Raw genomic sequence first — 26,857 nt, forward strand, 5'->3', positions numbered from 1 at the left:
GGTTATAAACCTGAGTTTCCCCTACATGTCCCTGTGCTTATTCTTTCTTGCTGTCTGTGAGTAGGGAAGATGGCTTCAGGATGGAACTTTAGATTTGTAATCATTAAATTTCCACTCATGTTTGCAAGGAAAACACTGGTTTGCATGTATCAGAGCCGGAGCTTGCAAAAGCACAATCACTCTGTGCACGTGTAAAAGGGCAGATATACATATACACACTGGTATACATGCCACAAATATCAAGAAGCATAATTCTGCTATACCTCTCTAGAGCTTCTAGTCTGAATAGAACACGATTTTTCCTTGTGTGTTTCTCTTCTTTACACTGCCTTCTTTGCACTGATTTGATTTGCTTAGAGTAACAGGAAGACACAAACAAGACATGAAGTATGGAGGAAAATAAGCAATTGTCTTTATGTTTGGCCTATATATATACCATTAGCTTCACACAAACCATGACTAACTGGCAGCAGGTGTCCTGCTGTTATGTTAGGCAGATTAGTAATGATAGGGAGGGGGCTGCTCTCCCTATATGGCATCCCCGAGGGATGCTAAAAATAGTTCAGAGACTTCCAGCAAAGTAAAAGTATTTGCAGGCTTTGAACGAAGTCGGCTTCTGAAGGTAAGAATCAGAGCTGATCTGTTTAATCTGACATTCCTTTTTTTTTCTTTCTTTCTTTTTTTTTTTTTTTTTTTTTCTCTCTCCCTGTGTAAAGCTTGCCTTGGCAGTTGATTGGCAAATGCTATCTGGCAGAAGGCTGGGAGTTTGGAGTTATAAACAGGCGCTTTCCGTGTTTGTGGAAACAGGGGGGGATTGACTGGTTAAAGGAAATCAGTGTAACAGCATTCGTAGCTGAGGCAGAGGCGACAGAGGAATGTGTCTCCGTTAGAAATAGTTGCCTTTTCCTCCCTTCTCTTTCTTTCTCTCTCTCCCTCCGTTAGAGAATCGGAGCGGCGTATGAGCAATCCCAGCATGTGACTGTGCTCTGAGTAGCAGGCAAGCTATTGCTGTAGTTACACCCACCATCAAACAAGTCCAGTAAGCAAAGTTGTCTGCAAAGTTACTGTGGCAGCAGAATATGTAAAAAGAAGAACTGTTTGTATTTCCAAGATATGTGCAAATCGGGGCGCTACGTGCACTCGATGGAAGCGTGGCTGAGGAGGCTTTTCAGCTTTGCTGGTAAATGTCTATCTGTACCAGGCACACCGATAGGCAGGCTGCTGCCTGAAAGAAAAAGTACTGTTTTGGAGGAAAACTGTGGAGGGTATGTGTGCGTGTGTGTATCAGTGTGCTGCCACATCTGCGTGCATGCAGGGTGATTGCAAGCTGCCGGACTGCAGAACAGCCCTGCAAGCCTTGCGTCGAGTCTCCACCTATGTGGCTTTGCGCAGTACAGAAATGGAGACGTAAGGGCTGAGTCTGGCTTCTGAAAAATGAGATACGAGGGCTGTTCGTTACACCAGAATAACCTCACGGGCTGTGATGGATTTCCGCTGATTTTTCGAGTGGCATCACCAATATTGATAACAAGCGACTTCGGCGTTGTGGAAACTGGATAAAAATCCGACAGCCCTGCGCGGGGAATCTCTGAGGACAGCGGTGCGTGTCGCACACCCGTGTGGGCATCCTCACTGGTCGCTGCCAGCCCCTGACCCCGAGCCCCGGTGGATAAGGATTTTCTGTGTGTGTCTCCTTCCCTGCCCTCGTTTAGCGCTAGGTTTGGCAGATGAGTCCCAGAGGGGTGAGCATGCCAGGGGGTCCGGCTGCGGTGCTGCGGGGTGGAGATCGCGTGGCTCGGATGGCCGTGGGGCTCCCACTGCCGCAGCTCCAGCAGTGGGTGTCGAGATCCCATCAGCGGCGTGCCTGGGATACCCGGGCTGTTCCTCCAGTGAGTACCACTTCCCAGCTGGGCCAGTAACTCCCTCAGCTGGTATGGGGAAAGGGGTGACACCAGCAAATGGCAGCAGCAGTCTAATTTTAGCTCCATAATGTTGGGCCAGCTTCTGCTAACATCAGCCTCAACGTCAAAACCGGCATTAATTTGAGTGGAAAGAGGACTCAACCCAAATTAATATATGCTGGCCTGTGTAATTATCTTTATTGGCTGATAGGGAAGGAAGACCTTATTCACTCAGTGCATTCCTACAGCTGCCTGGCTGTGCTCCAGTGATGCACCAGCCTGTGAGCAGACGGGCTGGGAGAGGTGGACAGGAGTGCTCCATCCCTTCATGAGGGGCTGTAATTCACTGTCAGCCACAAGTGATTAAATCCTGCTTATTTCAAACTGGCAAGTAATGGAGCAACACCCACAAATATGGCGAGTAGGATTTAATTCTAGGTGCTTGTGGAAAAACTTTTCTTATTGAGTCCAAAGTTCCAAGTCCTGATCCCTGTGAATGGCCGCAGAGGAGGGCAGGTAGGTTTCAGTCAGTGTTAAACATTGCGTTTCTAGACTGGTGAAAAGAGTGAAAATTGAAGACATTGTTTATATGCTTAGAAGCACAAGACAGGTCAGCTTTGCTAGGTGCTAAGGATGGACATAAACTAAGGAGAAATCCTGTCTGGCAGCACGGAGAATCTGCTGGGCCTGGCAGTCTGAATCCTGCTCCATGATAATTGTTTTCTTCTCTATTAAACCAACGTGTTGATTAGGGTGAGGAGGAAGGATCAGCCCCAATGGAGCTCTACAGGGTGTTTTACCTCACTGCTTAGTTCAAGTGGTCACAGTTGATGTTCACCTGTTTTCCTCTGCTGAGCAAACCGGATATGACAGAAGACAATGTAATTTAGGTTTTTTTCCTTTTTCTGGAAATGAATTGCTACATGTGATTTCATATGCTCACACTTGCATATTTATGGGAAGTCCCAAAATCTAATTTCCGTTGTGCCAGCTTCTGTTTAGCACAGGTTTAATTTTGCAACTTTTAAATAAATTCTCTTGACAAAATAATGTTATGGCATATTGAAACAAAGCAGACATTTCAATAGAAGCATGCTGAAAGCGTTGCTCCTGAAAGCACATACCGATGTTATCTTGGTGATAGCTAAATGACCGGTTAAAGCCATGCAAGCCCAACATGGCATAGAAATGTAGAGCTGTTCCTGTGACCCTCGTGCAGGCTCTCCAATGCTCTTGAATCTCCTTATTTACTATGAGAGTGCACAAATGATTTGCAATTGAGAGGACTCTCCAGCTTGTTTACTCCTCTTAATAATAATTCATGATAAGGACATCAAGATGCAAAACATGCCAGGCAAGCTCAGAGGAAGGAGGCCACCAGGGTGGATGTTGTCGGTAATCATCCTGCAAAGACTGTAGCGATTCTTTGGGCTGGTCTTCTTTAGCTGGCCATCTGCTTTGCATTCCCTGGTGATACTTCGGTTTGGATCTCCGGTTTGTTTGTCATTTCAGTCTCCCACTTTATTATTTCCAGAGCCAAGTGAACCTCTGCCAGTGCCAATGCAATGAGATTGCATTGTGAGCTTTGCAACATGGTATACTTTTCTTTTTATCTTGAAGCCTCAGCTCCTGGAATTAGTTGATTCTGTTAGAATCCCAGCATTCATTTTAAAAAAAATATATAAAAAAAATAATAAAGGTGACTGGATCTCTGCTCCTCATGAACTAAGGAAAAAAGCTTAAAAAAATGATCCCTGCAGACTTAGTAATGACAAGCTGAATAAAGGGAGTATTTTTTTTTCCCCATCAACATTAGACTGTTTTACAGACAAACACCCTATTTCTGAGTCTCTCACTCACAGTTTTTGAGTGCTGGGTGCTGGCAAACCTGAGCAGCAGCTGTTCGTTTCTAAAGGCAGGGAAAATAAGTAGAGTCATCTCTGACAGGAGAAGTTACTTCATCGTTGCCTGCACTGCCTTTCCCTCTGGCCCTGCAGCCGCTGCTGCCTGTGCCCGGTACAGCACTGGGAACTCACCGCAGCAGCTCCAAGAACAGCTTGCCTCCCAGTGAGTCCCAATAAGAAACGGGAGGCCAAGAGTTTGCGTTAACTGGAACCGTGATTCCCTTGAGGTCAGGAGCAGCAGCTGCTGCTGTCACTGACCCCATAACTTTAAATAATCTTAGCTATGGCCCTACGGCATTTGTGTGTGCTCGTGCTCGTGGCACATCTGAAATGTGATTAGGGCTTGCCCAGTTCTGGGGTGGAGGCTGTCACTCCTTGCCCAGTTCTGGGGTGGAGGCTGTCACTCCTTGCCCGGTTCTGGGGGTATATCTGGGATGCAATTACCAGCGCTGGAAATGGTCCATCATTCCTATTTCAGTTTGCCTAGTATACTCTTTTCCCACTTTTTTTTTTTTTTTCTGTGGGAAAAGAGATGACACTTAAGACTGATTTTAACAAAATATGTTTGTTGGTCTGGATTTTTCATCACTCTGGGCTGGGGCCTTAGGGAAACATATTTGTTTTTATGGCTTTTTTTCCGGTAACTAAATGGAATTAGCATTCCTTGCCATCGCTGGCCAACTGGATCCAGCACACAGTGCAAGTCAGTGCAAACGAAGGACAGCAACAGTCACAAATTTGCAGCAGGGAAGTACGAAAAATTAAAAGAATAACAAAAATGAAAATGATGAGCCATAGGTCAATTCTCTTGCTGGCCTGGCTTGAAATTTACAGTGCTTGATACTTCCCAGTTTTGCTGATGTGCTTTTATTTTCTTTTGGTCCGTCAAATTTCTTCAGTACTTTCACTTTTTTGGTAGCTGGAGATGAGACGAACACAGAAATTTTCCATATAACCTACGTGTGTGTGTATGGCAAGAAAACAGCTTTGCTAGGCCTTCAAACTGCGGGATACTGAGATGGGAGAAAGAAACTTCTTGCTAGTTAATCAGTTTTTTTAATACTTCATTTCCTTTTATCTGGTTGCTGATTTAGGGATAGGAGGTTCAGTGGCACAGCAGCAACTCGGTGACTCACAAAGGAAAAGGACCACAACCAACTCCTGATAAACTTCTGTGAGAATAAAATTTCTATTCTGCCAATGATTAACTTTATAGTCTAATAGTAACAACTCAATTAAATTGACAGGAGCAATCCCTGTGATTTGTGCAGCCATAGTTCTGTTTAAGTCATTCCAGGGTTCATCATTCCTCTTCCTCAGAAAAGAAAAAAACTCAAGTCCTTAAATTGGAGAGAGGGAAGGAGATCTGAAGCAGGGTGACATCCTCAGCTTAGGTTTATGTTTTTTAACTATACCCCCTCCTTAATGTCATTTAGTTGGGTAGTGGCTTTACAGACCTCCGATGAACCAACCCCCGACACTCTGTTGGAATTTTAGGGGCAGTGAGTGGCTGGGGCTCACAGAGAGGAGGGAAGAGCAGCAAGAGGGCACGTGGTGGACGAGTTCTCCAAGAATGCAAGGATAACCTCTCCTGGCAACCAGGTCAGTAGCTACTGAGTTTATTGCAAACTCTTTCAATTTTTTACCTTGATCCTTAGCTTCAGAATAAAATGTGGAAGGAAAGCATTCGTGGCCATCTGGTAAAACCAAAACATTTGAGTATAGCGGCAGAACAACCAACTTTTTAAGGTAGAAAAATCTATTTCCACCACGCCCCCTCCCCCCTCCAACATGGAAAACTCAATGGGAAAACGAGCCATGTTGATATTGAACCCCCTTCCCACACGCCGGAGAGCTGAGCGCCTGCTGCCGCCGTGGTGCTGTATGGGCTGGGCACTCGGGGACCGGCTGGACCCAAGGGCTGGGGTGCTGGGGTGCTGGGGTGCTGGGGTGCTGGGGTGCTGGGGTGCTGGGGTGCTGGGGGCATGCCAGCGCTGCCAGAAGCAGGGTGGGCTGCTCGGGATTCAGTGCACGCTAAACCTTGCATCCCTGATTTTTGCTGGATCCTTTGGAAAAACTGCACCAGCTTATTTTAACCCTGCCAAGGGCAGCAGGGAAGGGTGGCCCTGGCGGTGCCCTCCTGCGCCAGCCATGCCTGGGTCGGGTCCGGCCAGGTCCTGGGGGGCTGATGTGGGGTGTGGGTGCTGCACATCGGGGGTGCTGCTGCCTGCTCCTCCCGGGGCCAGCTGCTCCCCCCGGCCCCTGGCCGGCGTCTTGGGGGATGAGGCTGCTTGGCTGTTGGCCACTTTGCTGAAAGGCTTTGGTAGAAAGAGGGATGGGGAAAAGGAAGAGGAACGGGGAAAAGGAAGAGGATAAAAAAAAAATTGGGAAAGGAGGAAGGGAGAAGAAATATGTAGGGAAATGGGGGAGGTGATGGGAAAAGGGGGGCAGGAAAAAGGGGGGGTGGGAAAATGGGAGGGGATGGCGAGAAGGGGAGAAATGAGGAATGTGGGGGGCAAGGGAGGCAAGTGGGCTGAAAGGAGAAAGAAATAAAAGGTGGGGGAAACCAGGAGGGGATGGTGAGAAGAAACATGGGAGGAAATGGGGGAGGCGGCGGGAAAAGGGGGGTCAGGAAAAAGGGGGATGGGAAAAGGGGAGGGAGCGGCGAGAAGTGAGGCACGCGGGGGGAAAGGAGGAGGAAGGGAGAAGAACGGTGGGGGGGAAAGGGGGGAGGCGGTGGGAAAAGGGGGTTCAGGAAAAAGGGGGATGGGGAAAGGGGAGGGGGCGGCGCGAAGTGAAGCACGCGGGGGGACAGGAGAAAGGTACAGGGGGGACAAGGGCGGACAGCCGAGGCGACGCGGCGGCGGGCAGCGGCGCGGCCCCGGGGAGGTGGGCGCGGCCGGGCGGGGCGGGGCGGGGCGGGCACAGCCGGTCCCGCCCCGCCCCCCCCCCCCCCTCCCCGGGGCCGGGGCGCCGCGGCCGCGTGTCGGAGGCGCGCGGCTCTGCGCCGCGGCGTGAGGCAGCGCCGCGCCCCCCGCTGCCGGAGGAGCCGCTCCGCCGCCGGCCCCGCGCTCCCGCCCCGGCGGCCCCGCCGGCATGATCTCCTGAGGGGCCGACCCGCCCCGCCGCCCAGGTGAGTGCCGCCGCGGGCCCCGAGCGGCTCTGCCCGGCCCGGCCCCGCTCTCGCACTTGGCGGAGTTTCGGGCTCCGGCCGGAGCTGCCCTTCGCGGGGAGCCGCGTCCCGCCGGTTCCCCCCCGCCGGGTTCCCCCGCCGCGGCCCCGCGCATCCCTCCCTCGCGGCGCCGTGGCTCCGGGTTCGCATCGCCGGAGGGAAAAGTGGCCGTTTGCGGCGGGAGGATGCTGCCGGGCCCTCCGGAAGGCTCGGCTGAGCGGTGCGGGGGGGGCTGTGCTGTGCCTGGTGGGTGGGCGAGGCTCCCGGGGCCGTGCGGTCACGGCCGTGGGGAGGGGACTTTGGGAAGTGACCCGCCGGGGGTGCTGCCGGGGACCGGGGTGAGCGGTGGGACGGAGCCGATGAGCAGAACGTTAAAAGCGTGCGGGTGCTGCGGAGCGGAGGATTCAGCCCCCCGGGAGCAGCAGGTGGAAGGAGGCAGGAATCTGGCTGGATCCGGGGGCGGGGGGGGGGGAGATAAAATCCGTGGGAGCGCCTGGCTGGGCGAGGGATGCGGCTGGGTTCCTCGGGGGTGACCAACAGGTGCGGGGGGTGCGGCGACCCCCGGTGGGTCCCGCGGAGCCGCCGCCGCCGGTCGGTGGCGGGACAGGTCCCGGGCAGCCGCGCCGGAGCCAGCCCAGCCCCGCAGCGGGGCTTGCGCGTCGCCCTGGGCGCCCGCCGGGATGCAAACTTCTGGGTACCGCGCACCGCTTCCAGGCGAGGCTAAAGCACAAGTGTTTCCTGCATTGGTGGTGGTGTTTTGTTTTTTTTTTTTTTTTTTTTTTTTTTTTTTTTTTTTTTTTTTCCCTATTGGGGAAGTGTATCCAGTAACAGAACTTTCTCAGAGAAGTAATGGAATTTCAGTGAGAAGCTCCTTTCCCTAAGTATTACAGATTTTCATAGGCTTGTTGGTTGTATTGACAATGCACTTAATTTTCTGGTGGTCGTCTTCGGGAGTAGCTAGTACTGCAGAAGATGCATTTTGGTCTGCAGTGTCAAGAACGCTCATTCAAGTATCTTTAATTTAGCATTTGTGAATTTCGGGTATAATGTGTGAAAGACAAAGAAAAAAAATCAGATAAAATATATATCAGGCTATGAAAGGGTATAAAATCCATGGATCCAAGTACTTCCTGTTAAGTCAACTTTTAAAACAGCTTCTCCCTAGACAGCAATTCGCATTTTTCAAGGGGAGAAAGGATGGGTGAAATTGAATTGTCCAAATTAAGTCAAAATGAATTGCTTAATATTCAGAGGGGTTGATAAATGAACCATTAAATCAACACTCGCGTAGTGTCTCATTGAAAAGAAAAATGAACAACTCTCCGCTGTGTGGTGGGCAGAATAGGTCAGCCGGTGACGTTACTACATTGGTGTGCTGAACGGAGTCCTCCTCCTGCTAGCAGATAGATTTACTCGGTGACATTACACAGGCATGGGAACGAGCTCTCGTGCCCTGTGCTGCGAGGACTGGCATCTGCTATAAATGACCATAATTGCCCCAGCTTCATCTTGAAGGAGAGAAATCTTGGTCATGTTTCATTTGGCATAAAATAACATAATGGCACTGACTTCTCATACTGATGTATATTAGTTGAGAATCCACCTTCCCCCCCCCCCCCCCCCCCCCCCCCCCGAGGAAGAGCTATGTTTTTGAATGCCGGTTTGAGGAGGAAATTATACTGATAAATGGAAAAATAAGAGTCATCATTTTGAAACAAGCTAGACAGATTCCTTTTAGTAAAAGCTTTTCTGAGAGCATCACCTCTCAGTAATACAGTGCCTGAACTTTGCTTCTAAGCCCTTTGATTAGCATAGGTACAGCTGTTGCAATGTTCTGGGTTCCACTGAAAAATTACCTTTGTCTTTGCCCCTTGAAGTCCTTGGAATTCTTGTGTTGGAGTGCACTGAGGATGTTGACTGTATCCTTATTGTGCCTTCTGGAAACTTCCAACACTTTGTTTGAAGAATCATGGATGTATGCCCTGATGTTTCTCATTTGCACCTCTTTGCTTTTGCAGGTAACTTAGAATAGCTAATTTTGCCTAAAGCTTTTAAAACATAAGAAGTGACAGCTCTTTTGTTTTGTGTATTCATACTGAGTATTACAAAGAGGAAATTATGGAGAGACTTTTTTTTTTTTTTTAATGCTTAGAGAAACAGATTATCCAGGCTCTGGCTGAAGGTGGGATTGTAAGTTGACTTGTGACTTGAGAAAGCTCCTTGCCTTCCTTTAGTTTGGCCAAGAGAGAGTCTGTATGCAAACCTTCAGACAGGCAGTGCCATTTATTCAGGTGTTGATAATTATCTAGAAGTTTGTTGCTCAGTGTGGTCTGTTGCCCTTTATTCAAGGTGATGTGTGCGGACACAGTACACATGCACGGAGCCTTTAGACAGCGGGTTATTAGATGGGTGCAGCAGAAGTTGCTTGAATACGTAGGGGGTTTCGTGTCACCTGTGATGAAGATGGAGAGGTAGGTGCTTTCACGGGGGAGGAGGTTCTGGATCTGGAAATGCCTTCAAATAGTATCTGATGGTGGTGTGCATTTTCAAATGTTTTGCTGTTCTTAAGGGCCAGGGTAGCTGCAGGTGTATTTGTGCACAGGCAATGTCTGGTTAGACTAGTCTTTGTTTGCTTCTAATAAACCTCAAGAGTAAAAGAAGTAAAAAAGTTTTTCTGAAAACCTACCATGCCTCATAAGGTTATCCTGCTGCTTCTGTTCCCTTGCGTGCTATTTTTCTTTGAAATCATAATGCATTTCTTTAGTTCTTTTGGTAAAGACTCGAACTCAGGCTTGCTGGGAAATGGTCACTCTGTGCTGAGAAAGTGCTGGCATCTTATTGACTTATTTTGGGAATAGTGGAGAAAAATATAAAAGATTCACTTGCATTGATTAAAACCTCCAGGGCAATCTTCTAACACTGCGGTTCTCTAGGTGAAAAATTAACTTTCTCCGTTGTCTACTCCTGATTTTATTTCATTTGTGAGAGTCTCGGGCTCTGTTATTAGTTTATATTGAGTCCCTTAGGTGTGCTTGAAGGGGGAAGTATCTCAGTCTAAACACTCACACACTGTCCCCCTTGGGATACCCGTTTGTCTCTGGCCCCCAGCGGATCTGCCTCAGTACCATGGGCCCTCAGAGCGGTAACTGAGGCAGGATTTGCACCAGCCCATGGTTCCTCACCCGGGAAGTGTTTCCCTAGTGATTGTATTATTATTTTAATTTTTTTTAACAGCTTCCTTGATGTTTTTCCAGAGGTTTTGGCAAGATAGCACTTTAGGTGTAGCTTCATGACAAACTTTGATTTATGAGGTAACTGAAAAAGTTTGAATTTCTGGATGTGGAGTGAAAGCATTGGAGTTTTCTACGTTTCATCTGCAGCTTCCCAGCACAATGTGCAGCTAACAGCTTGTCTCTCATTGATTTTAACAGATTTTTGCTGAATATGTCTGGAGTAGTTTGGAAACATATTGTTAACTTTTTTTGGGGTAGCAGGTTACTAAACACAGTAAGGAACTTTGTGATGTCTTTTTAAATAACCTTGAGAAATCTTAGGTCTGAACTACTTTTCACACTCCCCCTCTCCCCAGGTTTAAGAAGGATCCTATGGGAAAGCTGGTATTTTTTTCAGTTTTGGGCTAAATATTGAAAAGAAACAGAATGCTTTTCCCAGCCCACTAATCAAGGGCTGGGGTAAGTATGACTTGTGCACCTGTGTGTTTTCCCTCTGAATTTTGTTCTTTCTTCCCCTCTGAGATAATCAGCTGTGCTCAATAGCAGCCTAATAACAGCCACCTGGACATGGCTTGTATCTAACTTCTGAAATGGTTCAGGAAGACCCCATTGGCATTGCCAGGCAATGGGTCACACCTGAAGTCTGGCCATTCTGGGGTCAAGCCTTTAGTCTTTTCTCCACCCCCTACCCGCCTCCACCCTTGATTTCTGACATATTTTCAGCTGCTGGTCTGTTGCATTTCGGTAGAGCTAGTGATAACAGATGTGGTGTTGAGGGTTTTAATGTGCTTTTGTTTGTTTGTTTGTTTGGGCTTTTTTTTTTTTTTCACCTTTGAGAAATGGAGAAACTTGCTTTTCACTGAAGATGGAGCACTAGGGTGATTATCTGCTCTGCTGCTTAGCAGAGGAGGATACTGGTTCCTTACAGAGGTGAAAACTTTGTGAAAGCTCAGCATCACCACAGTTTAGCTGGAGAATCTGATATGGATGCTGGGGTTTTACTATTTTTATTCTTTTAATTTAATGATGGTTTTAAAGATCTGGTGCTGCACAGAAGGCTCCCTGAGTCTAATGCGTTTTCAAGTGGTAGCTGGTATTGCTGGGTTATGGTAGCGTGGCTACTATCAGCCCTGCTTGTCCCAAGGGAGCGGTAGGGTTTGTCAGGTTGGGTGTTGGAGAGCCACTGTGAGCACAGAAGAGCACTGCTGGGCCACGTCCAGGGAGATGTTGTCCACTGCTGGGATGAGGCAAGACCTGCTAGGATCACCCCAGCAGCTGAAATGATGGTCCGGTGGTTTTACCTGTGCCTTGTATGGAAGACTGGTGAGCAGCAAGACAGGCTCATCTCTTCTTCGGAAAGGTGACAGCCAGGGCTGCTCCATCGCTGGATGGCCCGTGCCTGGCCTATAGCAGTGGTTGGCCACCAGCTGATGTGCTGTGTGGGCAGGCGAGCAGGGACTTGTGTTGTGGGGGCTTGCGGCAGCCGGGTACGGCTCTGCAGCCCTGTGCTCCCCGGGGTTGAGCTGGCAGCCGCAGCCTGCCTCGGTGCGTGCCGCTGCCGGGGACAGGGGAGCACGGGGCTGAGCACAGCTCCAAAGCTAGTTTTCTATTTTTTCCTTTTTTTTTTTTTTTTTTTTTGTGTGTGTGTGTGTTAGCCAGAGAAATAGAGTTTGTTCCCTTGCAACAGTGACAGGACTGAAGGACCTCTTGCTGCAAGGCAGCTCCGTTACTCTCTGTAGTGCTTGGATTGCTCAGCAGAGGGAGAACAGACCGTATCACACAAGGCACCCAAAACCGCCAGCAGCCAGAGCCATGTCGCTCTGACTGATGGCAGGGAAAAAGGAGTCCCAAAGCCTCCCTCCCTCCCTGATTGGTGTGTCGTCCCCCGCCTTTCCTTCTTGTTTTAAAGCTCAGAGCTAAGCTGTGATTTTTCACCTCCTGATCAAAAGTAGCTGCCTTAATCTGTAGGTTAATGAACTATTTCAGATGGCAGAGTAGGTGGCTGCAATAGAAAAGGTGTGTCCGGATCCAAGAAGCTGCACGCCTGAAAAAATCACGTAGGTCCAAGGAGCTTTCCTGAATATTTAGGAAGAAATGATGGAGCTGGCCTTTAGCGGCTGAAGCTTTACAGCGCATCCAGAGATAAGGAAAACAAAACAAAACAAAACGCCTTGAATTAGCTGAAATTCAAGCAGCAAGTAATCCACATGACTCATCCTCAGGCCAGATCTCGTAAGTCAGCAGAGCTCTGTTGGCTTCCCCGGCACTGTACCGTTTGTGCCACGGGCTGGAGGGCTGGCCTGCTGTCTTTTGAGGGGGAAAGTCTCAGCCAAAGATTGTCACAGAGTTGTTTTTTTTTTTTTTTTTTTTTTTTCTTTCATTTGATATTTTTTCAAGGATGGGAAAGGTATTTGGTTAAAGAGTAAAATCTGTGCTCAGGCAAATAGACAGTATGGTTCAGTAGAGATTTGCTCCCCTGCAGCATACTGTGCTGAAATCCAGGAGAATTAGACATTTGTTTTTTGTTGGAGATGTCAGTTTAATGTGATAAGAAAACAGCTGTTAAAATGCTGCCAGATAAAAGCATGATGATAAGCATGAAGGAGAAGAAAAGGATGGGAAGTTCCTGCAGCTGGATCGACTAAGGTAGCGTTGGGGGACCCAGCTCATTCCCCGCCTGCCACCAGCCCAGCGTGTGACACGGCCGGCTCCAGGGCTCTGCTCTTCAGAGCAGGTATCGGTGCTCCTACACCACTGAGATCAATGCGGTGCCATTTACTGAGCCTTTTGGTAGGTAGAGCAGGTGAAGCTACTCACCCTGGTAGGGCGAGGCAGTTTAAGTGGAGCAGGGCTCCGAACCCTCTCCCTGGCTTGGTTGGAGAGCATGACCCATCTCTGTGCTGGACCCTTTCTAAATAAATGGAAGTGTTCTTTTAAAGCACGAGCCAAGGGTCTGCAAGGGATGATGATAAGGGCCTTACCCCTCTTTTAGACAGGGAATGTGTCCAGCTGGCAAATGTGGAATGTGCTAATCAGAAAGCCAAAGGTGCCTGTGAGCCGGGGAGGACAGCCAGCCTCCCGCGGAAGGCTTTCCCATCTTCTGCGCTGGCTTGTGAAAACAAATTCAAACCAGAGCCAGCTCGGGGTTTACTTTCAAAATCTTACCTGCCCAGTTACGAAGAGCCTGCATTTCCATTCCTGTGGGAGGCTGATCTCCATCCTTGCTTCCAGCCCAGCTCTGTCAGGTCCTTCCCAGTGCGCAAACTGCCTGTATCGCCTTCACGTATCAGCTGTGCTCTGCTCGGAGCCGGCGGTGGGGGCGATCGTATCGAGCCGATGCTATTAACAGCAGGAGGAACACCTCTCTCCTGAGGAGAGTTCATCTCTGCTGGATAATGAGCTCTGTTTCACTCAGGACTGAATTGCTGCTGTATGGATCACAGCAAAGCACAAATGAGGATGCAGCACTGGGCACTTCCTACAGCCTCTCTTATACATAGCAAATAGCTAATTAAACGAGAGCTGTTTTGAGCTATTGAACTGCTGCTAGCTTGACTTCTTAGGGAAGAATCTTGTGTAGTCTGTCTTGCTCCAGTAACTTTTTGAAGTCTTTCAAAACTGCGTTGCAGCAACTGCCGGCTTTTATTCTGACTTTTCGACTGTTGCAAGTGTGACATCTGAAGAGCAGAGCTGGGGAGTGAAGCCTCAGCTACACGGAGAGCTGGCCGTGTGCGTGTACAAAATGCATGGCCGTGGCATGGGGCATGAGAGCCTTTCCATGACTTAAAAAATAACCTGTAAATCTCTCTGCTCTCTCTGTCTATATATATTTGAATTACAAAATTGTTTATGCAGAAAGCATAAACTTTCTTTTGGAGTGTCAGCATGGGTAGCCTTGCTGCTCTTGCAACTTATTTTATGGATATAAATGGCATGTAAGTGGATTTTCTACCTTACGCTATCTGATTGAAGGAGGATAAAATTCACTGTTGTTACTGGCATGCTCGGGTAAAACAGTAACCCTGAATTTTAGCAGTTTTACATTATCAAGTTTTACAGATATTCTAACTTTCACTTTTCATCTTCTTTGTATACTGGAGTTCTCAAGGAAATGAATCCAAAATAAACTTGAAAGCAAGAAATTATCTTATTTAACCTGACTATTTTTCAGTCTGTTTCAGTAAGACCAAAGGAGAATCCTGTCCTGTACAGAGTATTGCTCAGTTTTCTGCTTACGTGTTGGTCCTGAATAGCTGAATTATTTTGCAGTTTTCTTCACGGAGCTTGCACTAGCATTTTGCAGAAAAATCGTTAGCTGTATTACTGTTTCGGTATAGGCACTTGGAAATCCACTTCTGTCTGTTCCTGCTTAACAGGGTGTGCTGGCAAAAGGCTTGCCTTGCATCTACTGAAACACGATTAATTCTGGGGGGATAATGATGAAACTGCAGCGCTTTGATAGGTTGATTATTTTGCGCTCTATCAGAAATGGATACTTGTAAGGAGATATCGGATCTGAATGAGATGTTCAAGAGCAAGTTACAGGTTTGAGTTTAGCTAAAAGGGAAGAGGCCAATCCTACTGCCGCTGGTGTCAATGAAAATACCGGGAATGGAGTCAGGCATGCAGTAATTAATTACCAACAGATGATGGTTTTTGAAGGTGTGAATAAAAGATTTGATGTATTGGTTGAATTGTCTGAAAAAACAAATCTGTTGTTATGCTTTTTCCCCTGTTCTCTTTGATTCCCTTTGTTCTGTCTGGCTGCAGCAGCAGAGCTCCTTGGCGGCTGAGCAACAGGCAGGTTTAAATTCCTCTGCCCCGGCTGGTATCTCTTCGACAGTTATGGCATGGACCCTTATGCACGCTGATGCGATGTGCTGTTACGTGCTTTAATTTCACACTTTGAAAGTAATTTTGAAGGTGAGCATTTTACTTGTTTAGACGGAAAGCACCTACACGCTAATTCCCGAGTGTTACAGCAATGATGTTTTCTGTTAATGGATGTTTCCTGAAAGAGCTTTGTGAAGCCAGAGGTGAATGATTTTAAGTATCGTATTTAACAATCTTCTTATTACTGACATGGAGGATAGTATAGTTGTTACAGCTGAGTCGGAAATAGAAAAATGTTGCAATTAAACTTCACCATTGTTCTTTTTTTCAACAGCACTGTTACGAGAGGTTCACGTCCCGTGGCTCCAGTGAGAGGGTGGAGGAGGCAGGCAGGGTGTGCGTGTTGCACGGTGGCGTGTCCTGGGGGGCTCCTTGCAGCATTGTCCTACACTGAGATCTTGTTCCCCATAGTGGTTTGGTTAGACTTCTAATAATGTGTTTTACTTAGGTGGTGATGTGTGCTTGGGTGGTAGGTTTCTTTGGTTGGTTGGTTGGTTTTGGTTGTGGTGTTTGTTTTTGTTTTTTTGGGGTGTTTTTTGCTGGTACAATCATCGGTCGAGATGGTGACAACCGGCAGTATTTTCCCTCTCCAGCTTCCCTGAGGAGAAATGCCTGAGGATGCCTGAGGAGCATGCAGGCAGCTGAAACGGGCCGACTGTTGTGCTGTTGTATTTGCACAGCGATGGGTCTCTGCTGCTGATGCTGGGATGTTGCCTTTGGGGACGTGAACCACACCTCTGGGGTGCGGCAGATGCGTGTCCGTGGGTCCCAGATGTCCCCTGATGCCATGGGGTTTCTACTGCAGTAGCAAAGGCAGGGTCTGAACTGAAGTTTGAGGAAGACGAGTCTCTATTGTAACCAAAGGGAACCCAGGATAGCGCCTGTGAGGCTGAGCTGGTATGTGTGGGGAAAGTACAAGCAGAAGTATGGCTTAGTGAACATCAGTGGCTGAGAGAAGAGCAGAACCTTTGGGGGCAACCTGCTTTACCTTTCTCTGATGCTCTCTTCTTCCTCGTGGTGGTGGGAGCTGTGTGTCATTTGTCCCTGCTTCCCCCCTGTTATATTACAACATATTTCCAAAGCCAGACCACATACTGTTGTTAAACTCCAAGCGTGGGTTACCCTGTGTTTGAGCCTGCCTTTACAGCTGCAGCGTCTGGTTTTTGATACCCAAGCAGCACACCATGACTAGTTTTAGTACGCGAGTATGTTTCCAGTAGTCTTTGCTCTGTTTCGGATAGTGAAGCTGCCTAACTTAGGAAATGAAACTGCTTTAAAAATGAGGTGGAGACTGCTCGCAGGGTGGCTCTGAAAACCGCGGCTGTGGCCCCTTTTAATTTGCTACCGTGGAAATATATTTGTTCCATCAAATATTTTGAGAAATGATGCAGTGTGGAGGAGTGAATTCTTACATGATTTAGTGAATTAATACTTTCTATGTAAAAGTTTTCTCAGCATCAGAACATCCAGCAAGTCAGGAATTTTGTTATTCTGCTGTATTTCGGTTTGTTGGTAGAGAAGAGACATTGAGAGATGGGAGCAGTTAATGGACTGAAATGTCAGAAATGTTTTCTCCAAACTTTACATCTTCAGCAGCTGGTAGTTAACTTTTCCCACCATGTTCATGAGTATGGTGGCAGTGGGAAGTATTGCTTCCAGAGCTTGGGCCAGAAGATGGATGCGCTGGTGATGGTGTAACAGAGCAGCTGCCTCAAGTGGCTGGCTCCATCCTGACCCATTGCTTAACTTGGGAGAACAGGGACTGGTTTTAAGGTGGGAAGAGGCTTTTTTATGACGAATGACACAAACCCCCTTCGTCTTCATATGCTGCTTGTGCTATGCAAGGGATCAAAATACTTCTTTTATTTTTTGCCCTTCCATTTTCCTCCACTTATGGGGGGCTTCTGACCTGCTTGAACCCATGCTTATAACTTTTAATCTGTTTGAACTTGGCTTTTCAGCCAGCTTGGACCCGTGTCTTTGGGCTACAACAGCATATATTGTCAGATGGACTCGGGGTGCTCTAACCCAACCTGTGTGTAATACCTGGTGCTGTAGATGTGTCTGTTCAGCGCTGTGTTTAGTACTTGCTAGGTATACTCAACAAAAGTTGCTTTTTCTTGCAGCCTGTAAAGGGGAAAGTATAGAACATGTGGCTTTTCAGATGGAAATAGAAAAATACAGTGTCCAGGTGGACTTGGATCCACCCTTTTGGGATGGCAGATGGCACAGGTGGCTCTGGATGGTTTTGTTTGTTTGTTTAACTTAAGAAGCAACTTGAATCTAGTCTACTCCATAATTTCAAGCCTCATACGCTAGTTCCCATTTGTTGCCCTAATAAGACCAAAGGTAAAATTTTGTGGCAGGTTGTGAGCCGAATGTTTAACTGTTTATTTAATATCTTTGCTTCCAGGGCAGATGAAAATCAGAGAAGTGTCTCTTACAGATCTGGGCCCAATGAATACAATTTATCTAAACATACTCTGGCTTATCTTACTAACACTTCACAAGAAAACAGAAACTGTCTTTACGATGTCCTTGGCCTCACAAGGAAGTAAGAACGACTTGGGTGGTCAGACGGAGGGCTCGCATAGCCCAGCATGCTGAGATATGCAGTATTTATCAGTCCTGGATGGTTTGACCCTTCTTCAAGCTGTAGAGCCCCAATGTTTTCCTACTTTTGATTCATTCTTAACATCTAAGGCTTTTCGCTATTTAGAAATAATTCTGCTCTTGTGATGCATCACTGTTGCATGTCTTCATATGTTTTCTTTCAAAGATGGGATAACCAGAAATCTATGCATTTTTAAGATGCAGATAAATCATGAGTTTATTTTGTGCTGTAATGTTATTTTGTATTTCAATCTCGATATCTTTCCTGAAAAGTTCTGAAAACGTTTGCTTTTTTTTTGGTTGCTGCTGCGCTGATGTTTTTCCAGAAAACTGTCTGTAATGACTACATCTCTTTTCTGCACTAGAACAGTTAATTCGGAGCCTGTCAGTCTGTGTGGACAGTTATGCTCCCTTTTTTTCAGTGCAATATTTTGCATTTATTAACATTTAATTTACTCTGTCATTTTGCTGTCCAATCTCAGTGTCTTGAGGCTCTTTTGCAGCTTTCATGTCAGTTGTAATTTTGCCTACTCTTAATCATTCTGTTTTGTCAGTGAAGTTTGGTACTTCATTACCTCCCTCCCCCCTGCTCAGAGCATCAATGGGTATATGGACTGGTGTGGGTCTCAGCACAGATGCTGAGATGGTGCCTAAACCTTCCATCATCGTGAGAAATGTTCCTGTATTCTTTCCTTTATTTCTGGTGTTGTGGTTTGTTTGGTTTTTTTTTGTTTTGTTTTGTTTTTTGTTTTTCTTTTAAATCCAGTTGTTGATCATTAAGACGTCCTTTCTTGCTGTCCCACCATAGCCTACCTTTTTTTTTAGGCTCTTTCTAAGATTCTTTGAGACTCTTTGCTGAAGGGTTTGGGAAGAGCCATATGTGCTGCATCAGCTGTGTGCGTATCCCTCATACCGTGTCACCTTATTCTCATGCTTGTAAACCCCTTCAGGAAAGTCTAACAGATTTGTTGTGCTTGACTGCTGTCTGCAAAATATCTGACTCTTCCTGCGTATATAATGCACCTGCTGATTCTATTCTCTATTATATTTTCTATCAATTTTTCCTGTATTGAAGTTAAACTCAGTGGTCTGTGTCTTTGAACATTGGGCTTTTTTTATGGAATGCTCAACTGTGGAGAGCCAGTGAAAGAAGTGGGATATGTTTTACATAAGTTTTTGTGGGTATTGTGGTCTTTTTTATCTGTCTCGCTCTGAACTGCAATGTTCCAGCTTTGTTCAGTGGTGGGGTCAGAATCAGAAATCAAGAAAACGATGCATCCCTGTCGCTGATCACGTCACCGTGTCGCTGTGTTACACTGTGTGACGCTGCTGCACTTCACCGTCGACATTTTCAAAGCGGTGCCCTGAGGTTTGCAAGACAGACTTAATCAATGGTAATAAGCTTTAATAATTTATTTATTGTGAGGAATAAATCGAACACTAGAACTAATGTTGACTGAAACCAAGTGTTGTCGAAGTATCAAGACATAGGGCTATCTGCATGCCCAGCAAAGGAACTTTAATGAGTGTTTCGCATTTTAAAGTTTCTGGAAATAAACCTGCAAGTTGGGAAAATAAGAGGCTTTTATTTTACTCTCTACATCTTTGTTCATTGCTCTACAAACCCCTATCAGCATAGCAGTATTGCAGGCTTCTGATGCCAGCATTTGTCACTAGCCTTGTATTGTAACTCTGTTTTATGGAAAATTTAACGTTAGAGGCTTATCTATGTTCTCAGCAGGAGAGTCTGAAATATATATGTCAAGTCTTGTAATAAAAACCAGTGGGAGAAAACTATAGTCCTCACAAATACCCACCTCAGAAGGGGCTGGCTGGCATTCCCAAATCCTTGCTTTGGTTTTGTGCTCTTGGTCTCCCCTGAAGCACCAGATCGTGGTGGGTACATGTCTCTTGTGACCTTATGTCCCAAGGCTACTAGAGCTGTCAAGCCTCTCTGCTGTAGCAGCAGAAAGCATTTACTTGCTAGATTGTCATCTTGGTCACTGAAGGTGGGGAAAGTCTTGCCCAGCGGTTACAGGACCGTCAGGTGTAAATCAGCATGTCTCCAAATTTTGTCTCGTGAAAAATTTTCTGTCTGGTCCTCGATGGTGACACTGCATTAAAAAGGGGCATTTGTGGTAGAAGGACATATTGTCCTTCTAATGATGAGACATGGGCTACACTTAATTTTGTTGTTCTTCATTCCATTATTTCTGGGATTTGCTGTGCCTCAGTTGCACACCTGCCGTTGAAAACAAACCAGCTTTTGTCTTGTGGAGCAGCTGTGATCTCAGTCATGAGCTGTCTTGGGGCAGTGGCAGCTGAAAGAAATAGAATTTCCACAATTCCAGTTATCTGGTCCCAGGAAGGCAGAGCCCTGAATCTGGAAGTAACTTGACGTGTTCTGTGGCATTGCTTCTGGTGGCAGGACTGGAGTTTCCAAATGCAAACTGCCTGTGTTGCTGTCCTGCTGTCCCCCCAAAACAGAGAGATGGCTCTGGTCACTCCTTGCTGTGCCAGGTCCCTGTGGCTGCGACTCAAGCAGCCTAGTGGCATTGCTCAATGTGTCTTACAGCACCTGAAATTCAAGCCTAGGGTTGTTTTTTTTTTTTTTTCCAAACAGGTGGCTGCTCCACGGAGCATCTTTCCAGTTGCAGATGCCTTAATCTGGTGGCAGCAAAAGATTATTTCAATTTTCCTCCGTGCATCTGAGTTGCTAGAGCTTTCTCGTGTTTGCATTCCTGCTTTGCCTCAGCACCTTAGAGGGAGTCATGGGTTTGTTTTAAATGAATTTCCAAAGACAGCTAGATGGAAAGAAAGCTAGCAAGAGGCCGTTGTGGATCACAAGTTCAGCTGAGCTCAAGATACAGACAAACCTGCGCTCGTCAGCACGCTTTTTGTGCTTCCAGCCAGCCGATGCTCATCTGCTCCATTTCATTCCAGACCGAATTGCCGAAATGATTCCCCATACAGATGACCGCTAGTTTAATTAGCTGTTTGTACTGGGGGGTGAAGCACCGTGTGCGGGTGGAGGTAAGGCGTGAGGTGCGGAGGTTCTGGAGCGAGGTCCGTTAGAAGCGTGTGTCAGAGGAACGACGGTGGGCAGCGCACCCGGTTCTGGGGAGGTGGAGAGCTGCGTGGAAGCTGAGAGAGCAGTGACCTGTTGCTCCGTTTGCAGCGATCGAGGGCCCGCTTTGGGTTTGTAGGGTTGATTGTCCGGTTGGTTCGTGTTGCTTAACCCCTGCTGGTGCTGCAGTGACTGGGAGGAGGGATGGGTCCCGGGAACGTTGGCATCTCTTTGTGTGAAGAAACCACCCAGCTTCACTTCATCCGCCTTGCGGTGGCAGATGGAAAAATTTAAACACTTCAGCTGGGGAGAAATCACTGAAGTCTTATTGCCATCGTTGAAATGGTTTGATTTCTCTCTTTGAAGTAATCATGCAGGGCTGCACAGCCGTGCGTGTGCTTGCTGCAGGGCTGGGGCAGTGCCGGGACAGCTGCCTTGGGGTGGGCTGTGTGAGCTGTAAGCTGCTTCTCCGAGGTGTTGCGTGAATGTGCACCCTGTGCCAGCTGCTGGAAGGTGCCTTCGATCATGTCCGACCTCGTTGGGTTGCATTGCACTTGTGTAAATAACAGAATCATTGCAGCGGGATTTTACACAGCAGGGCTGATGCTGGCAGTGGTACCTTGTTAAAGTGAAGGACTGTCTGTCTTATTACAGATAATGTGAGACCAACCTGCATTTTCTGCTTTCTGACAGTACACTGTACCAGATAAAGTCCAGTGAGAGTTATGTGCAAGTTCAGACACTTTAATACTCTTTTTCAAGAACTGCTATGCTTAAGAGAGTTTTCGTTAGCAGGGGAGAGGCAAGATTTTGGTCTTTGCTTTTTAAGTTGACCGATAACAGGAGACTTGTTTCAAAGGATAGATGTGCAAGGACAGAAACAAGCAAACATGGAATCTGCAAAAAAGTCATCGATGGGATTTGCATAGATACCTTTAAAACAACTTCTGTGGGTTTGTTTGCACACGTCCTGTTGGCATGAGTCTGCTCTGTCCGTGTTTATAGCAAAGATGTATCTCTTCCTATATCTATATTAATTTTAGATGCTGAAATACCAAGTATATGAATATAGCATGCTGCAGATAGTAAATTTTGACTGTAAGCTTGTAGATGGTTCAGCGTCTCGTGTACTTAGGGCATCACCTTCTCCAAAAATGATAAAAACCTCCTGAGACTGCTGTTGCTCTAGTTAAGCAAAAAATTTACAGCAATATTAGGTGTCCGCTTTCCCATAGTGTTAACTAAAAATTAGACAACAGATAGCTGTAGTCTCATCCAAATTCAGGTGTCTAATTTGGGAGCCTGAAGGCCACACACAGTCACTGGAGCCTCCACGGGGTGCTTCAGAGCTCTGAATTCAGAGTCTGATTCTCTCCTTGTATGTGAGGAATTGAGGTTCCTGATTTGAGTGTTTAACCTGGCTGCCTAGATGGAATTGATTTGCCACCTCTTCTCCCTTTTGTGTCTCTGAAAACACCGCTTCCCCTCTTTCTTCCTCTTTTTTTATTTTTTTAATTTTTTTTTCTTTTTGAAAATTATCCAGGATTAGTCAGTGGTAATGGATATGGGTAATGGGTTCAAGTGATGGAAGATCTACCTAAGCAAAGTGAAGATAGAAGCACTTTCCTCTGTACTAAAAATTGCATCTTGTTTCCATTTGTGGGTCATGCTTTGATTTCCAGACACAAGAACTCTGCTAGATGGAGCCCCATAGTAGATTTACTTACCATGTACAGGAATTAATTAGCTGTAGTTTATTTTTGTTTTGCCTCTTTATTTTTGTTTTGCCTCTTTATTTTTGTTTTGCCTCTTTATTTTTGTTTTGCCTCTTTATTTTTGTTTTGCCTCTTTATTTTTGTTTTGCCTCTTTATTTTTGTTTTGCCTCTTTATTTTTGTTTTGCCTCTTTATTTTTGTTTTGCCTCTTTATTTTTGTTTTGCCTCTTTATTTTTGTTTTGCCTCTTTATTTTTGTTTTGCCTCTTTATTTTTGTTTTGCCTCTTTATTTTTGTTTTGCCTCTTTATTTTTGTTTTGCCTCTTTAATTTTTGTTTTGCCTCTTTAATTTTTGTTTTGCCTCTTTAATTTTTGTTTTGCCTCTTTAATTTTTGTTTTGCCTCTTTAATTTTGATTTTCTTGCTAATCTGTAATGTAACTGTTGTGCAGTTGCTTGTGCTTGGAAAGAGTGACCTCTTGTTGGTAATACAAGCCAGCGTAAGGTCGTGCACTGAGGGACTGGTAAGGATTTGTCTGCTAAGCTGGGAGCTCTGCAGTTATAAGCAAGAGAGGAGTAAAATATGTGTTGGCCAGGGCTTGAGCACTGTCTGAAATGCAGCTGTGAAAGGTCAGAGGTAGGTAACAGATCAGTGAGGCTGTGCTGGTGATGGCAGAGGAGGTACCACCGGGGATGTCTCCGCTGGAGCAGTGCTGGTGTTTGCAGCGACTCGCTCTGGAGAGAGATGAACCTAAACTGGGCAGGACCACGGAGGGGTTGGTGGTGTGATGAAAGCCCTGGAAAGGAGCCCTGACAGGATATGAGTAAAGGAAAATGCAGGCTGAAAAGAATCCTGATTACTAATTAAAAACATACTGGAGGAGAGTACAGATAAAGGGGGGAAAAAGTTAAAGCAAAGTACTGGAGCAAGAATAAAAGATATACTTTGGCTATGAATCAATTTGGACTAGAAATGAGAAGGAGGGCTATAATTAGTAGAGCAGCGTGCTCCAAAGAGTGGGTAATGGGTGTAGTTCATGGGGGGGTTAAGGGAGCCGATGGCCCGTAGGAAGGCTGTGCCCCTGGAAGGCTTTGCCAGTTCTAAACAACCTGTTTGTTGATGTATCTTCCCATCAGCAAGTTGGTGGCTTTTCTGCTTTCCATTCTCAGTTTGCATGCTTGCTCTTTTAAAAAACAGTTCCTCGCCCGCAGCGCTTTGAGGCTACATTGTTCACCTTCACAGGCTTTATTATTTTTTTTGTGTGTGTGTCTATACACAAAGGCCAGAATTGTTTTTGCTGTGTACAACTGTGAGATGTAGTAATGCTGTTTTTCGATTTGCCAGCTGGAGAGAACTTGACGGGAGAAGCTTCCCTGCCCTGGCTTACCCCTGCACCCTGGGCTTTCTTCCCAAGGCAGGAATACATTTCTGGTTATCCCATTCCCAATAGGAACGGAGCTCTTGCTCTGTTTGCAAAGATGAGGGGTCCTTTTCTGTCGCATTCATTTATTTTGACTGCAGACAGCAAAATCCCAATCTGCTTTTGTGTTTTGATGGGCCTGGATGCCAGAGCCGTCACGTTCAGGGGAAAAAGGCTCTGGGAAAGCGGTGCCGGGTTCCCATGCCTGCATCCCCCCGCACTGTGCTCTGCCCTCCGTGGTCGGGACATGGTGTGTAAGGAGGCAAAATCAGGATTCCTGAGCGGGCTGCAAATCAAACAAATCCTTTCTCAGTTTCCTGCCTTTTTCTTCCTCCCCAAAGGATACTAAGGCACGGAACAAACAATCCATGCAAAAACTGATTTGCATTTCCATTAAAACCAGATAAAAACAGAAGTGAAAGTTAATATGCAGCTCTTTAACGAAGCTGAGAGAATGACGGCATCACCAGTAGGATCGCAGAAAATAAAGATCAACACACAGGAAATATCTGGATGTCAAGTCAATGGAAGTTATGCAGAAGATGACCAGTCCATCCTCGGGTTGGCTTTCTGTGTTGCATCCTCATTCGAGCAATTTCTTAGCATTTATTTTAGTTATGCACATGGGTTTTAATCTGCTTTTTTTTAAAAAAAAAACCAACAAAAACCAGAACTGAGTTAAGCTAGTAATACTGTGTTTTCCTTTCAAGAAGTTTTTGCTAAGAATGCCTGGTGTTCAGTGAATAATAATGATCAATAACAGGAAACAAAATCCAAGAATTCAGTTTCTTTGTGTAAGTAAACCTGAGAATTAGCTCCTTGTGTAACAGCTTTCTCAAACAGGATGAGCGAGTAGCACAGGTAGCATTAGTACTAACATGGTACAAGCAGCCCAGAACACGTTTTGATGGCTCTTTAGTATTTTGGATCAGTAATACTTTTTTTGGCAGCATCAGATGTGGGGAATGCATAATCTTTCTGAGCAGCCAATTAAAATAATGACTTGGATGGCAAGTTCCTCTCCTTTTTTTCTCCTGTGTATGGCTGTACCCTTCCTATCAAAGAAGTTGTATCTTAATTGGCAATCCCCCTGCATCTGCTCACTCCATCACCCCCTACAGAGAGGCACAGTGCTTAATTAAAAGGGAGTTTGTGTTTATCTCTGGAATTTCACTTGTGCTTTTGTAGATGTTTCCAAGGTGGATGAGTTTATAGAGACCTTGCTAAGTAATTAATCCTGTAATATTATTTTAGAAAAAGGGGAAAAAAAGCGGAGCTCATTGGAGATGAGAAGAAGCCCCAAGTTGTTGTCAAACTTGGTGTGTGCATTGGAAAAAGGAATATAGTGAGACCCATCAGAGGAGCCAGTCATCCCAGAAGAGGGGATATGACCCCCATGAAAAGTGAAGCTTTTGCTGCACCATGCCTCTGATGTGCTTCTCCCTCTGGAGGAGTGCTTGCTCCTGGAAGGGGCAAGGTTGTTCTGCCTCCCCTCCAGAGAAACTTTAGTTTGCGGCTACTCAAATGAGCCTTTACATAGAGGGACGTTCTGTAGTCATGAAACTGAAGCCGACAGTTTTATAACTCATTGGGTGTTGGGCGCTTTGGAATTACATGTCATCTTTAACTCTCTAAATTACTTGCAGAGGACTATGTGCTTGTCATCAACGTTTTAATGACAGTCACTGCTGAGGTGTGATGGGATCCCCTGAGACAGATGTGAACTTCTTTACATGGCTTCAGATACCAGCGGTCTGGAAAATACTGCTTCTCATTTTAAGAGAGGTTGAGTGAATGAGGTTCTTGGGAGCAGCATTTTCCCAATACCGTGGCTTTTTTGCTACTTCATAGCCTTGCTCTTGTTCTGCCCGAAGGCAGGCATACTGCCAGGTATCCACCGGCTGGACTTTGGGAACTGCTTGCAGCACAGTCATCCTGCCGGGATCTTGCTAGGATTACACTGACCTTGAGCTGGAAAAGCTGCTGCAGGACCTGTCTCTTCTCAGGCCAGGTTCTGCTGAGGGGTTCAGCTTCTGCTGTGCTTCATCTTCAGCTTATATCGCTTCAGCTCGCTGTGCAGCCGGGAGGGGTGCTTAGTATTTTACACCACTGGGCTTTAGAAGATGCTTACAGTCAGGTGATAAAACATCTAATCATTCAGAGTTGGGTCTCTTCCTCCTCTTTTTATTCCCCCCACCAGGCTTTTTAGCCAGAAGACTGCTTGGAACAGTTGCTTGTTTGCCAAGGTTGACATAAGGGCGGTGTAAGCACAGTTGTGACTGGTAGCAGTAGCACATACATATTTCATGTACCCCTAAGGGACAACGTTGTAGTTTCTTACATGCAAGAATGCTAACGTCTCGTGACTGGAACCGTGCTACGTAAATGGGTAAGAAGTAGTAGTGCACGACTGACTGCTCTGACGTTGTTTGAAATGTGTACAAAGTTAGGCATTTCAATTGAATAGAAAACTGCTGAGTGTCTGGGATTGACCCGGTGATGTTCTTTCACGTCTACTTGCTGGGCGCTTGGCACAAAATAGTGTGTTTTAGTCTCTTCTAGACTTTGGCAGTGCTGAGCCATGAGCACAGCACACTCAAGGGAACAAAACAAAAGAAAGAGTCAGTTGGGTTTATGCTGGTGGTATAGAGCCAAAGTAAAGCTGCTGGGTAGATTACTGGGAGCTGTAGTACTTACCCTGCCTGCACTGGCTCGTTAAATGTGATGAACCTCAGAAAAGAAGGTCACTCTATTGCTTTTCCCGCAAGTTCAGAGTGATGTGGGTGAAGCGGTCCTGCGATGGTCTGTCTGACGTGTGGTTGGAGCAGGGACTGGGGCATGAAAAAAGTTTTGGGTATGTTCTACTATGAGCTGCATTTCTGCTCCCTGGAGCCAGAGAATTTAATTGCATGTTTGGTGTAGTTAGTGCAGAGGCAAATCA

At 46.3% G+C, this 26,857-nt stretch overlaps 1 protein-coding gene across 1 annotated transcript in view; it reads left to right on the top strand.

The window, feature by feature from the left end:
* Window positions 1–6,836: 6,836 nt before the first annotated feature.
* The window catches only part of SGCD (sarcoglycan delta), a 341,209-nt gene continuing 321,188 nt past the window's right edge, over window positions 6,837–26,857 (top strand). The window contains exon 1 of the mRNA XM_040604641.1: window positions 6,837–6,938. The gene's annotated coding sequence lies outside the window, so the exon portion shown is untranslated. The remainder of the gene's footprint in view (window positions 6,939–26,857) is intronic.

This window comes from Falco naumanni, chromosome 8 (assembly GCF_017639655.2).
Source record: "Falco naumanni isolate bFalNau1 chromosome 8, bFalNau1.pat, whole genome shotgun sequence".
In the NCBI taxonomy this organism is placed as follows: Eukaryota; Metazoa; Chordata; class Aves; order Falconiformes; family Falconidae; genus Falco; species Falco naumanni.